A 14,563-nucleotide genomic window follows, 5' to 3' on the forward strand; every position below is an offset into this window, starting at 1 on the left:
ATCTAATTTTTTTTTGAACCCAGTTATAGTTTTGACCTTCACAACATCCCTTGGCAAGTTCCGCAGGCTGATTGCGCATTGTGTGAAGTACATTGTTTTAAATCTGCTGCCTATTAATTTCATTGGGCGACCCCTGGTTCTTGTATTATGTGAATGGGTAAATAACACTTTTTCTCTACACCATGTGTAACCCATGTGCCTAATAGGGAGATATCTCTTTAAGAGACTCATTGCAGGGAGGTAGGAGTGAGTTGTGTCTGGGTCATTGTTGCTGGGCGGATTAAGCACTCCACATCTAGAAGCTTCTGGAATTGGGGGTGGTGGTTTTGATATGATGCTCCAGTAGGTTCCCTATTGCTGCGGTCAGACGCCATGAGGGCAAGCGGTCAGGGCAGGTGCTTTGCAGGGGGCCATGTGCCCTGTGTGAGCTGGGAGCAGGAAGCAACGCTGTTGTCCCTAACTCTGAAGCATTTTGCAGCAGGTTAGTGATATTGTTAACCCTCCAACAGGGAAGCCTGGGTAATGCTAATTATAACAAGGGGAAATCGGGAGGGAAAAATAACTTCTGTTTTAATTGTGTGCTTTGAATGTGGTTTTGATTTTAGCCAAACTGTTCTAGTTCCATTGTCTCAACTAGTCTGATTCCCCAACTTTTCTTTAAATGTCGTACTGGGGAAAGAGTAATTTCTATTTTGCTATTTTCAGTTTTGTATTTTCTTGTAACAGGGTTTTCTTTAAATTTATACACTTAATGTTGTGGGTGGTTAATCAGTCAGCTGACTGGCTAGCAGTGATTTCAGCAGAGGAAGGGTCTGCCCGGATTCCAACTGAAGATTCCTGCAAGCAAATGGAGGGAAGATGATGTTTTCCGCTCAGCAGATTGTCTAGATTTGGTGATCAAAGACTTTGAGACTTAGGTTAACAAAACCTAAGCTTCTGGGAACTTTCAGTTTCTTCTCACTGTGTTTCTGTGGGAACTGAACTGTTCAGATTTTAATTTGTTTTCTTTATTTATGTTTCTATATAACTGTGAAGATAAAGTCTGTGGATTATAAAATAGCCATGTCATGCTATCAAAATTAATTTTCTTTATCATAAGATTTTATAAAGTTATTTAAATTCATTTCTTTAGTTCCTTTTGGGACTTGAATGTGGGGAGGCTGACCCTGTGCAAGCCTTGCTGAAAATCCTTAGACTCTGAGACTGAACTGGGGGTCTCCAGCTACTTTCTATGGGAGTTGGGTTTTTTTTAAGCCAGTGGAGATGGGAAATGAAGTGAACTCTAGCCCACCCAAAGGTGACACATGCATGATTTTATAGATTTCTATAATTACCCCCTTAGTCATCTTTTTTCAAAGATGAAAAGACCCAGTCCTTTTAATTTCTCCTTGTGTGAAAGCTGTTCCATACCCCTAATTGTTTTTCGTGTCCTTCTCTGTACCTTTTCCACTTTTAATATATCTTTTTTGAGATGGCCTGTCTTGTCCATGGTTCCCTGGATGTTCCCTAGGGTGACCACACAGCAAATGTGAAAAATAAGGACAGGGGGTGGGGGGTAATAGGAGCCTGTATAAGAAAAAGACCCCAAAATTGGGACTGTCCCAATAAAATGGGACATCTGGTCACCCTAATGTTCCCCCTTATCCTAGCTCTCTCCCAAGAAATGAGGCCTCACTCATGTTCAATTACTCATGTCAAGGCAGGTCTACATTCTACTGCTGGTTTGTCTTGTTTACATTTCTTTTACTCCCTTTATTGTACACACTGCATGTTCCATAAGAATGCACGCTCCTTTCACAAGTTAACTTCCACTTTTTAATAGGCTCTTCCATTTAGCAGAGAAAGGTATAACACAATCCGCTGGGTGGAAGTTGAAGCTAGACAAGTTCAGAATGGAAATGAGGTGTAAAATTTTGACAGCGCGGGTAATTAAACTGGAACAATTTACTAAGGATCATGGTGGAGTCTCCATTTCTGACTATTTTTCAATCAAGTTTGGACGTTTTCCTAAAAGATCTGCTCTAGGAATTATCTTGGGGAAGTTCTTTAGCCTGTGTTATGCAGGAGGTCAGACTAGATGATCACAATGGTCCCTTGTGGCCTTGGAATCTATGAACCTTGTCATTTTTGATCATTTGGGCCCAATGTCCTTTCTGCTCTACCTGAATGTTAAAGATCCCAGGGCACTTTTTGTAAGACTAAAGGTTTAGTCTTGGTCTTCTTGGCCAAAATTTCACCTTCACCTATGTTGCTGTGCTAGTGAAACTGGAAGAGATGCTGTTGTCATTTGATGATTAAGCCTGATAAGTTTTTTTTAAAAAATATATTTTTATTCCCAAAAGCTTACTGTTGAATCAGTAAGTTTTCTTCACTGGGAATTTGCAAATGCAGTAATTACCCAGGATGGCCAGTAGTTTTTGCTTCACTAAACTGGACCATGGCATAAAACCCTGCCATTGTAGGGTATGGCCCTTTAAGGATGTCAGACTCTTGCCTCAGGTGCTGGCTGTGCTCTCTCAGATGGGATCGTGGGAGAGGGAGTAACTGAAGATTCACTCTTGAACCAGATAGCAAGGGTGAAAAATCGGGATGGGGGTGGGGGTAATAGGCACCTATACAGGACAAAGCCCCAAATATCGGGACTGTTCCTATAAAATCGGGACATCTTGTCACACTACTCGAACTCTACTGCTAGATTATGCTGTGTAAGACAAAGCAGACTTGAAATCGCTAGAGACGAGAACTATGAGTGCAGTCTGTGGCTCTGTTCATACAAAATTATGTCAGAACAAGCCAAGAGACCTAACTTGTCTGTGTATTATTACAGATCCAGCATCAAATGACTCCTTTATGGAGTTACACAAAGTATGCATCTGATTTCCAGGGCTTAGCTATCTTTAAACTAGAGAAGACAAAGAATTTTGGGGTTAATTTTATCAAGTAGTCAATCTTCTGGAAAACGTGTCCAGGTCCAGGCTATGAGCCTTGGGCTGCAGGACAGTGCAGGTTGATGTGTAGGCCCTTGATTTCCCTGCATAATTTCACAACCTGCTAATTGTTCCTTGTGGGAGGTTTTACCTTTTGGTGTTTGCCACTATGTCTTGAAAATCCATGCAGGAGTGCATATTCTGAGATGTGCAGAGATGTGAGCCATGTACCAGACATGAGAATCAGGCCTCCAAAGATATTTTTTTAAAGGAACACATGGAAGTATGCAGCAACATTTAGCAACGCAGCATGTGAATGGCTAATTTGAACTTCCAGGGCATATTTCTCTCCTGCTCCAGTTTAAAATACATGTGTAAGTGGGGGAATAGTCTCGCTATTGTGGGGAACTTTCCCGGCTTCTGTACTACCCCGGTGAAGTGGGCTAGCTAAAGGATCTTAGTCCTCGCTCCCTCTTCCTTTACCCATTGGCCTCCCTGCCCTTGAGGACTCCCCTTCCACTCTCCTGTCTGGCAGAGTCCTCGTAACCCCAACAAGGCTGGGCCAAGGATTCCTGGGGGGCTCGACCCCCAACCCTGCTGTGGTCACCTAGGATGGGGCTAGGGTGTCCCCGCTCCGGGGTGTTCTCTCCGCACTGGGCACTTCTCTGACCCACTGACCATTATATACAAGTTAAAGCAAATGCAAGTTATTTAATCAACAATTAATTTTAAAAAGAATAAGGAATAATGGGAAAGGTTAAAGGAAACACATCAACCTGCTCTGTGGCAGGGAACGTCACAAACAGTGTCTCTGGAATGTCAGGGCAGTTCACAGTCTGTTCCTTGTAAGTCCCAGGCCGCCTCCTCAGGCCTTGGCTGTGCTGCAGGGATGCTGTGGTTGGACACTGGCTCTGGTGGTGGCCTCACACTCTCAGGCTCTGAGTGGTAGGACCCTTCTTCCCAGTGTCACCCCCGCCCTGTCAGGGTTACGATCCAAGCCTGGCCTGCAGAGCCTCTTGGCTGAGGCGTCTCCCTGTGCTGGGCCCGCTGCCCAGGGTCCCCCTCGGTCTCCCCAGCTGCTCACCGCACCCAGCTCCGGACTGCTCCAGCCCCAGCTCCACTGCTCGGTCTCTGCACTGCTGCCGCTGCTCTGCCTCCACCCTCTGGCTCTGGTTGCTGCAGCTCTGCTCCCAGGACAGGTCTGCTCTGCAGGCTGCTTCTGTGACTCTGCTCCCAGCACTGACCTGCTTCGCGGGCTGCTTCTCTGGCCCCTCTGGCTCTGGTTGCTGCAGCTCTGCTCCCAGGTCAAGTCTGCTTTCTCTGGGCTGTGCCTCTGGCTTTGGGGCTGCAGCTCCGCTCCCCAGCTCAGCTTGCACCCCTGCTTTCTCTTTAGCTCAGCCCCACTCTGTCTGACCCAGGCAATTCCAGATCACACAGGGGACGGGACCTCCCTGGCCTCCTGACTCCCAGATTAGCCTGCCCGCCCTGTCATTCAGGCTGACCTGGAGCGTTGGCCTCTCCCCATTGTTCCTGGGGACTGTCAGTCTCAGGGTCCTGATTCCCCATCGACCGTTCCCCTTTGAGTACGGGGAGCTAGCAACTAAAACACCCCCACTGAATGTTAGTAAGGGGGCACCAGTCCCCTTACACATGTGCGACTTGTAGGCTGCAAATTGAATGCTTTCTTTGGCTCGGACACATTGAACTGAACAATCAGAAACTATTGGGTTTTTGTCCAAGCTGTTTTCAATTTTTATCATTGGTAGGCAGGCCATTCGTTTGGTTTTAAGAAAGGCAGTTCTCTTTTTTGTAAGGTTTTTCCTTGTCTGGAACTGAGACAAAACCGGATGTGATTTTATCTGGTATCATGGCTTGGAGACGCCATTTTGAAGAGCGTGCCTCCCTGTCCCCCCTTGCACACATGGTGTGGGTGAAGTCATGCCAGCAGGGAGCAAGGCAGTAGTACACTATTCAAAATAACAAGGAGTCTGGTGGCACCTTAAAGACTAACAGATTTATTTGGGCATAAGCTTTCGTGGGTAAAACACAACTTCTTCAGATGCATGGAGTGAAAATTACAGTTGCAGGCATTATATAATGACACATGAAGGGAAGGGAGTTACCTCACAAATGGAGATCCAGTGTTGACAGGGCCAATTCGATCAGTGTGGATCTAGTCCACTGCCAATAATAGCTGAGGAAGTGTCAATTCCAGGAGAGGCAAAGCTGCTTTTGTAATGAGCCATCCACTCCCAGTCCCTATTCAAGCCCAAATTAATGGTGTTAAATTTGCAAATGAATTTTAGTTCTGTTTCTCTTTGAATTCTGTTTCTGAAGTTTTTTTGTTCAAGTATAGCTACTTTTAAATCTGTTATAGAATGTCCAGGGAGATTGAGGTGTTCTCCTACTGGCTTTTGTATGTTACCATTTCTGATGTCTGATTTGTGTCCATTTATTCTTTTACATAGGGACTGTCTGGTCTGGCCAATGTACATGGCAGAGGGGCATTGCTGGCACATGATGGCATATATCACATTAGTAGACATGCAGGTGAATGAGCCTCTGATGGTGTAGCTGATGTGGTTGGGTCCTCTGATGGTGTCGCTAGAGTAGATATGGGGACAGAGTAGGCAATGAGGTTTGCTACAGGGATTAGTTCCTGGGTTAATGTTTCTGTGGTGTGTAGTTGCTGGTGAGTATTTCCTTCAGTTTGGGGGCTGTCTGTAAGCGAGGACTGGCCTGCCTCCCAAGGTCTGGGAGAGTGAGGGATTGTTTTCCAGGATAGGTTGTAGATAGTTGATAATGTGCTGGAGAGGTTTTAGCTGGGGGCTATACATGATGGCCAGTGGTGGTCTGTTATTTTCCTTGTTGGTCCTGTTCTCTAGTAGGTGATTTCTGGGTACCCATCTTGCTCTCTCAATCTGTTTCCTCGCTTCCCCAGGTGGGTATTGTAGTTTTAAGAATGCTTGATAAAGATCTTGTAGGTGTTTGTCTCTGTCTGAGGGATTGGAGTCAATGCAGTTGTATCTTAGGGCTTGGTTGTAGGCAATGGATTGTGTGATGTGTCCTGGATGGAAGCTGGAGGCATGTAGGTAACTATAGCGGTCAGTAGGTTTCCGGTATAGGGTGGTGCTTATGTGACCATCACTTATTTGCACTGTAGTGTCCCGGAAGTGGATCTCTTGTGTGGACTGGTCCAGGCTGAGATTGATGGTGGGATGGAAATTGTTGAAATCCAGGTGAAATTCAAGGGCCTCTTTCCCATGGGTTCATATGATGGAGATGTCATCAATGTAGCGCAGGTAGAGGAGGGGAGCTAGAGGACGAGAGCTGAGGAAGGGTTGTTCTCAGTCAGCCATAAAAATGTTGGCATAGTGTGGGGACCATGTGGGTACCCATAGCAGTGCCACTGACTTGAAGGTATAAGTCATCCCCAAATCCGAAATGGTTGTGGGTGAAGACAAAGTCACAAAGCTCAGCCACCAGGTGTGCCATGGCCTCATTAGTGATACTGTTCTTGACAGCTTGTAGTCCATCCTCGTGTGGAATATTGGTGTAAAGAGCTTCTACATCCATGGTGGCCAGAATGGTGTTTTCAGGAAGAAAATGGCATCCTACACGTGGTGTAACCTTGCGTGCACTAAGCATGTGAGGTCGTGCTGATGGGGCCAGGGTCATGCTGTTCCCAGAAGTACCTCAATGTTCAGTATTCTGGGAATGTGGTAGTGGTCACTTTAGTGACTAGTAATTATTAAAATGACATAATAATGAGGTTAGCTAATATGAAAAATACCGCCTACTCTGAAGAGATGGTCTCTTGTGGCCTTGAAATCTATGAATCTAGTCATTTTTGATAATTTGGGCCCAATGTCCTTTCTGCCCTACCTGAATGTTAAAGATCCGAGGGCGCTTTTTGTAAGACCTAGGGGTTTTGTCTTGGTCTTCTTGGAATCACTGTTCTTAACACGCATGCACTGCTGATATCAGCAAGATGGTCACATGAATGTTTTAACCATGTCTGGCTGGGAAATGTGTCCCCCCCCCCCCCATGAAGAATTTCAATGAAAATATAGAACATTGCAGTTTTTCTCCAAAATTTTTGGGGGGGATGAGTTTCAGCAAAAAAAATTAGTTTTTTGTTTGTTTTTGTTTTATTTTTTTTACTTTTGGTAGCTGAAAACCAACAAACTTCAGCCAACTGGCAAAACCGCTACCCTCCAAACTGAAAAGTTTTACTGAAAGGCCAAAAATTTTCAGATGCTGAAAACAGAAAAATCTTTTCCCATGAAAAACCTGGAAACGTCTAGTTGAAATGGATATTTTTGGTGCAGACTTCCATTTTTGACCAAACATTTTTTTTCCACTTGAAATAAAAGCTTTGATGAGGAATTTCACTCACCTCTACTTTTAACAAAGCTATCTCCAGCGGCATCCCGTGGCTGCAATTGGGTACAACGTTAGCATTAATTGGACGAATAAGTAGGTTTTCACCTGGTTCTTTTAAAGTCTTGCTGTGCACCTTGCATATGTGGCCGGGGCCTAATAGGCTTTTCTCATAGGAATTGCCAGACCCCAGGCCCATCTGGTCCAGTGCCCTCTCTCTGACCCTGCTCAGCACCAGTGCAAGGTATAAAACCCGCACAATAGGCCGATGTGCAATAATCTAGCCCTCTGCCCCTATTATCTCATCCTGATCTCCAATAGTTTGGACATTGGCTTAAGCCTTAAAGCATGAGGTTTAATATCTGTTGCAAAATGTATTATCCTTAAATATAAACAAGTGTGGATATTCTTGGTATCTAAATAAGCATCCAATCCAACTTTGAATCTTGCTAAATTTTTGTCCTTAACCAGTTCTTGTGGCAATGAGTTCCCAATTTTAATTATATGTGTGAAAAAATATGACCGTTCATCAGTTTTGAGGTTACCACCTTTTACTTTAACTGAATGTCTCCTTCTTGAGTTATGAGATAGGGAGAACAGAAGTTCCTGATCTACCTTCCCAATTACATTCATTATTTACAAAAAGAAAAGGAGTACTTGTGGCACCTTAGAGACTAACCAATTTATTTGAGCATGAGCTTTCGTGAGCTACAGCTCACTTCATCAGATGTATACCATGGAAACTGCAGCAGACTTTATATACACACAGAGAATATGAAACAATACCTCCTCCCACCCCACTGTCCTGCTGGTAATAGCTTATCTAAAGTGATCAACAGGTGGGCCATTTCCAGCACAAAGCCAGGTTTTCTCACCCTCCACCCCCCCACACAAATTCACTCTCCTGCTGGTGCTAGCCCATCCAAAGTGACAACTCTTTACATAATCAAGTCGGGCTATTTCCTGTATAGATCCAGCTGTAGCTCACGAAAGCTCATGCTCAAATAAATTGGTTAGTCTCTAAGGTGCCACAAGTACTCCTTTTCTTTTTGCGAATACAGACTAACACGGCTGTTCCTCTGAAACCATTCATTATTTAATATGCTATTAACATGTCATTTCTTATTCATCTTCTTTCTAAAGTAAACAATTCCAATCTTTTAATCTCTCTTCGTATGAGTTTTTCCAGGCTCTTGATCACTCTTGTTGCCTTTCTCAGAACCCCATCTAATTCTGCAATATCCTTTTGGAGGACAGGATGACCAAGAGTGCGCACATTCCAGGTGAGGCCTCACCATTGATTTTATTATAAAGGAATTATAATGCTCTCTGTATTATTATCCATTCAGTGCCTAATGCAGCCTAACTAGAGCTGAGTGAATAACTGATTTTTCACTGGCAGTTCCAAAACATTGGGGGAAAAATTAGTTCAGTTTTAACTGGATCTAAAAAGTCTGAAAAATGTTGGCAAATCAAAAATGTCCATTTCAGGTCAAACGAACCATGTCATTTGACCCAAAGCATTTTGTTTCTGGGCTTTGGAGCAGGGATTTGAACAGGGGTCTAACCACCAGGCTATTCTCATTCTCAATCTGTAGCCCAAAGACTATTCAAGTATTTAACACACAGTGGAACGGCTTCAACAATAGAAAATGAGAGAGCCATACTTCAGAATAGCTTATAGCCTGGTGGTTAGGGCACTCACGTGGGAGGGTTCAGATCCCTACGCTACTGTAGGAATTCCAACATTTGTTTCCCACATCCTAGGGGGAGGGTCCTAACCACTCAGCTAAAAGTTATAAGGAGGGCACCTTCACCGACTCCTTCAGCCATTTTGTGAATGTAGCCACCCTCACCCTGATGTTTCTGGCCAAAATTATTCAACACATTTGTGAATAGTCCTGGGTCCACCAATACTTCCTTTTGTGGCAAATAAAGTATTCATCTAAAAATTTTCGCCCACCTCTAATCCTGACATCTTGTTAGTCTTTTTTGAGTACAGCTGCACGTTAAGCAGAGGGTGTCATTGAGCAGTCTACAGCAGCAGTTCTCAACCCGCGGGCCATATGTGGCCCAGTTAGCACACAGCTGTGGCCCAGCTCAGCTGTGTGCTAAAGGCTGCCAGTGTGCTGGGGTCACCAGGTTCCCAGCTGCCTGGCATGGAGGGATTGGGGCTGCCTGGTGGGGTCAGGGCTGCCAGCCTGCCCCGCATGGCAGGAGTCTGGGGTCTGAGGCTCTTGGCTGGTCCTGCAGGGTCTGGGGTCCAGGGTAGCCATGCGGTGGGGGCCTGGGGTCAGAGCAGTTGGGCAGCCCAGTGCAGCGGGGAGCCAAGGCTCTGGGGCAGCCTCTGGGTCAGTGTGGCCAGCCCTGCATGGTCGGGGTCCACGGCTCCCGCCTGGCACCGTGAGTTCTGGGGTCCGGGGGCCAGGCAGCCAGCCTGCTGCACGTGGTGGGGTCCGGGGCTGCCACCCAGTCCCACGAGCTCCGGGCGTCTGGGCAACCCCATGGTGGGGTCCAGGGCAGCCGCCTGCCCTTCATGGCAGGGGTCTGGGCTGCTGCTGCCTTGCCACCTGGCCCCTGTGGCCAGGTAACACACTGAGAGCTGCATATGTGGGGGCCCACAATGTGTAATAAGTTGAGAACCACCAGTTTTCAGTGATGCCCTGTCCCTCTCCTGGGTTCATAGTTAATTTAGCACCTGGTAAGGTATACAAGTAGTTTGCATTGATTGACATTGAATTTCGTTACTGTGATGCCAGTTCACCTAACTCCTTGAGTCTCTCTGTTGTTCTTCACAGTCCTCTCTGGTCCTGAATAACCTAAATAATTTTCAAAAAGAAAAGGAGGACTTGTGACACCTTAGAGACTAACCAATTTATTTGAGCATAAGCTTTCGTGAGCTACAGCTCACTTCATTGGAATTTTGTGTTACCTGCAAATGTTGTTCGCTCACTACTTGCTCATTTTTTCAGTTCATTGCAGGGAGGGCTGGTAGCACTGCCTATTATTAAGTTTGCTTGACACTTCACATTATAAGACCCTGTTTTCAGTTGCGTATAACTTTGCTAGGCACATTTGGACTGAAATTTTCTATTTTGGGTGTCTGCCTCTGGCTGAATTGTTTTGAAAATTTGTAAAATGGGACTGGGACAAACAGCCAGAGGTGGGGAAGAGACCGGACTAGAATAAGCACAGCTTCAAAGGACAGGGCAATAGGAGTCATGCTTGGGTGGAAACAGGCAGAATAGTCTATGCCCACCAGGAACCACTCCCGTCCAGAGCCTGAAATGTCTCACCCCCATCAAGTGCTCAGCAATACTGAGGATCATAGAATCATAGAATATAAGGGTTGGAAGGGACCCCAGAAGGTCATCTAGTCCAACCCCCTGCTCGAAGCAGGACCAATTCCCAGTTAAATCATCCCAGCCAGGGCTTTGTCAAGCCTGACCTTAAAAACCTCTAAGGAAGGAGATTCTACCACCTCCCTAGGTAACTCATTCCAGTGTTTCACCACCCTCTTAGTGAAAAAGTTTTTCCTAATATCCAATCTAAACCTCCCCCACTGCAGCTTGAGACCATTACTCCTCGTTCTGTCATCTGCTACCATTGAGAACAGTCTAGAGCCATCCTCTTTGGAACCCCCTTTCAGGTAGTTGAAAGCAGCTATCAAATCCCCCCTCATTCTTCTCTTCTGCAGACTAAACAATCCCAGTTCCCTCAGCCTCTCCTCATAACTCATGTGTTCCAGACCCCTCATCATTTTTGTTGCCCTTCGCTGGACTCTCTCCAATTTATCCACATCCTTCTTGAAGTGTGGGGCCCAAAACTGGACACGGTACTCCGGATGAGGCCTCACCAATGTCGAATAGAGGGGAACGATCACGTCCCTCGATCTGCTTGCTATGCCCCTACTTATACATCCCAAAATGCCATTGGCCTTCTTGGCAACAAGGGCACACTGCTGACTCATATCCAGCTTCTCGTCCGCTGTCACCCCTAGGTCCTTTTCCGCAGAACTGCTGCCTAGCCATTCGGTCCCTAGTCTGTAGCTGTGCATTGGGTTCTTCCGTCCTAAGTGCAGGACCCTGCACTTATCCTTATTGAACCTCATCAGATTTCTTTTGGCCCAATCCTCCAATTTGTCTAGGTCCTTCTGTATCCTATCCCTCCCCTCCAGCGTATCTACCACTCCTCCCAGTTTGGTATCATCCGCAAATTTGCTGTGAGTGCAATCCACACCATCCTCCAGATCATTTATGAAGATATTGAACAAAACCGGCCCCAGGACCGACCCTTGGGGCACTCCACTTGATACCGGCTGCCAACTAGACATGGAGCCATTGATAACTACCCGTTGAGCCCGACAATCTAGCCAGCTTTCTACCCACCTTATAGTGCATTCATCCAGCCCATACTTCCTTAACTTGCTGACAAGAATACTGTGGGAGACCGTGTCAAAAGCTTTGCTAAAGTCAAGAAACAATACATCCACTGCTTTCCCTTCATCCACAGAACCAGTAATCTCATCATAAAAGGCGATTAGATTAGTCAACAATCTACTACTTGTATCAGTTACTCCACTAGTTCAAGTTAGAGATCTGTGAGGTGAAGCTAAACGTTCCTGATCCTGGTGACAAACCATGTGGGTGACAATATGCTACATGATGGGATTTCTGTGTTTTGCCTCCTTTTTTAAAATAGAGGAAATTATACAGAAAACCCACTTAAGCCAGGCTTTTCACAGTGGTTTTCGTCAATTTCTTGATGCCTGACTTGAGACCCTGAGGTTTGATTTGCAGAAGTGCTGAGCCACTCACAGCTTCAACTAAAGTCAACCGTAGCTGTGCTTTGAACATGTAAAGTTCCTTAGTATCTCAAATAGCAACCCAAAATGAGTGGATACTTTTGACCTTAAATCTCTCTGTGCTTTAGCTTGCCATCTGTAAAATGGGGATAATACCTCAGCTCACAGGGGTGTTGTGAAGATAGATTAATTAATTAATGTTTAAGAAGCACTCAGCACTAAAAAAGCCCATGGGTAAATTAATAATTCTGTCTTCAGAGTGGGGTTTGAACAGTGTACAGTAAATAAGGCATGGGGGGACACACTGAAATGAAGAGAAACCAAATAATAAAAATTTGCTCCTTAAGCAAACATTGTCCATCATGTGCACTGAATGAGGCAAGGGTCTTTAGAAAAAATAGTATGTGATTGTGTAATTACAGACTATCATAATGCATCTGCACAGGAGGGTTGAGTTAAGGTTGCACATGCTACCTAGTGAATTCTGGAATTTCCTAACTTTTGAGTGCTTGACTTTGCAACTTTAATATTCTTTTAACTTAGTTTTTGAGAGTGTAATTAATAAATATATTAACATCACTGGATCTACATGAGACACTGCACAGATAACCTTTTGCCATGATGAAAATTGACCATTTCATCCTCTTCTTTTTCAGCCAGTTTTTGATCCATGACAGTACTTTGCCTTTCACCGTTCTCACAAGAACAATAATTCTAGCTTGTATTTTCTATTTGAAATATTAGGTGTTGGCTTCCTGGGGTTTTCTAGAGGACTGTTGGAATTACAGCATCACAAGAGACTGAATCATGGACAGGTGAAGGAGAAAGGGAATTTTGAGTCTTACTGATTAAAATCTTGGGCTGATTTTAACACCTGTTTAACTGAATTTATTGGCAAATGCTTTGAGAGGAAAGCTTTCTTTGTGAAAGATCCAGACTCCTCCAGTGTCCATTTATAAACAAACGAACAAACAAAAATCTTTCAGGCCTTTATACATCATGAAGCAGAACCAAAGACAACCCTTCAATGCTGGTCCCCCCCCCCCCCCTTTTGCAGGTCCCATTTAGGAAGGAACAAAAAAAAAAAGAATGACAGGAGGCCATTGGAGAATCACTGGTTTATTGGAGTTTCCTGAAGATGTGTAATTTAGGTCACTCGAACTGAGACAGTTTCTGGCACAACTAGGTAGTTCATAGAACATCAGGGTTGGCAGGGACCTCAGGAGGTCATCTAGTCAAACCCCCTTCTCAAAGCAGGACCAATCCCCAATTTTTGCCCCAGATCCCTAAATGGCCCCCTCAAGGATTGAGCTCACAACCCTGGGTTTAGCAGGCCAATGCTCAACGCACTGAGCTATCCCTCCTCTCACTCTGTTCACTGCTTAAATGTCTGTTCCTTCTGTTTAGTGGTTCTATAAATTAATGAGCAAATATTAGTTTTCTCTCTCCTTTCTTGTGAGTGTCTGAATACCATTGAAGGTAAATATTGGATGAAAAGGTGCAAGTGGCTAAGGAATGAAAATGGACTTATGAAGGACAAGGCTCTTTACATCACTTAGTATTCTCATTAATTCACCAATTACATTAGCCAACAAACAAAAATTTACATTTGGGACAAATGTTGAGGTTGTTTTCATTTCCAAGTGACTGAAATAGATGCGTGTGTGTTTTGTGTTAATTTTTAGACTCTTGAAAAACAGATTGAAAAATAGTTCGACATTTTCCATTTACCGGAAACCTGAGTTTCTAGAACATTTGATAACATTTTCAAGAATTAATTTTGAAAAAAGGCACTACATTGTTCATTAAAACAATATTAATAAACTTTTCTTTAAAATTTCATTTGATAAAAGCTCTTTCTCAATTCTGAAAACTGACCATTTATTCCTACCCTTTGTTTCTTATCTTTTAACCAGTTACAAATTACTTTGCATTGATTGACGAATCAACTGAAGATTGAAGAATCACTTCAGTTTTACAGGCAGATGAGCACAAATCGGAGCAAACTTCAGGCTGTTCTAATTTACATCGGGTGCCAATCCACTTCCTGGGGGAACCCAGAAGAGAGGGAGCTGAAAGGTGGCATAAAGCCACCTTTTCCCTCTTTATCCAATCCCTCATTGAGCAGAGATTGGCTGGAACAGAGAACTGGGACCACACTGTGGTTGAAAACAGATTGAGTTGCTTTTTTGATGTTTTGACTTTAACCAATATTTCTCCCCCAAAGTGTGCATATTATAAATAAATGGACTAGGATGAAAAACCTGGTATCTGTGTGAATTCATGTCCCTCCCAACAAGGGCATAGCCCCTTCCTCAAGCCTAGACCTTCCTGAGCACTCAGAAGCTGTGAAAACATGTTCCCTAGTTACTAACAAACTTACATTTACAGCTCATTAATTGCCTGGTGAGTGACGCAGGCGCTGCTTTGGCATTACCACTTTGATGTT

General features: G+C 44.4%; 1 long non-coding RNA gene across 1 annotated transcript; it reads left to right on the forward strand.

The window, feature by feature from the left end:
* Positions 1–285: 285 nt before the first annotated feature.
* Positions 286–14,359, forward strand: LOC142070948 (uncharacterized). Its single transcript, XR_012666883.1, has 3 exons — positions 286–481; positions 8,530–8,593; positions 14,031–14,359. It is a non-coding gene; the product is annotated as an uncharacterized LOC142070948 (long non-coding RNA).
* Positions 14,360–14,563: the final 204 nt, after the last annotated feature.

Source organism: Caretta caretta, chromosome 1, assembly GCF_965140235.1.
Source record: "Caretta caretta isolate rCarCar2 chromosome 1, rCarCar1.hap1, whole genome shotgun sequence".
Taxonomy (NCBI): Eukaryota; Metazoa; Chordata; order Testudines; family Cheloniidae; genus Caretta; species Caretta caretta.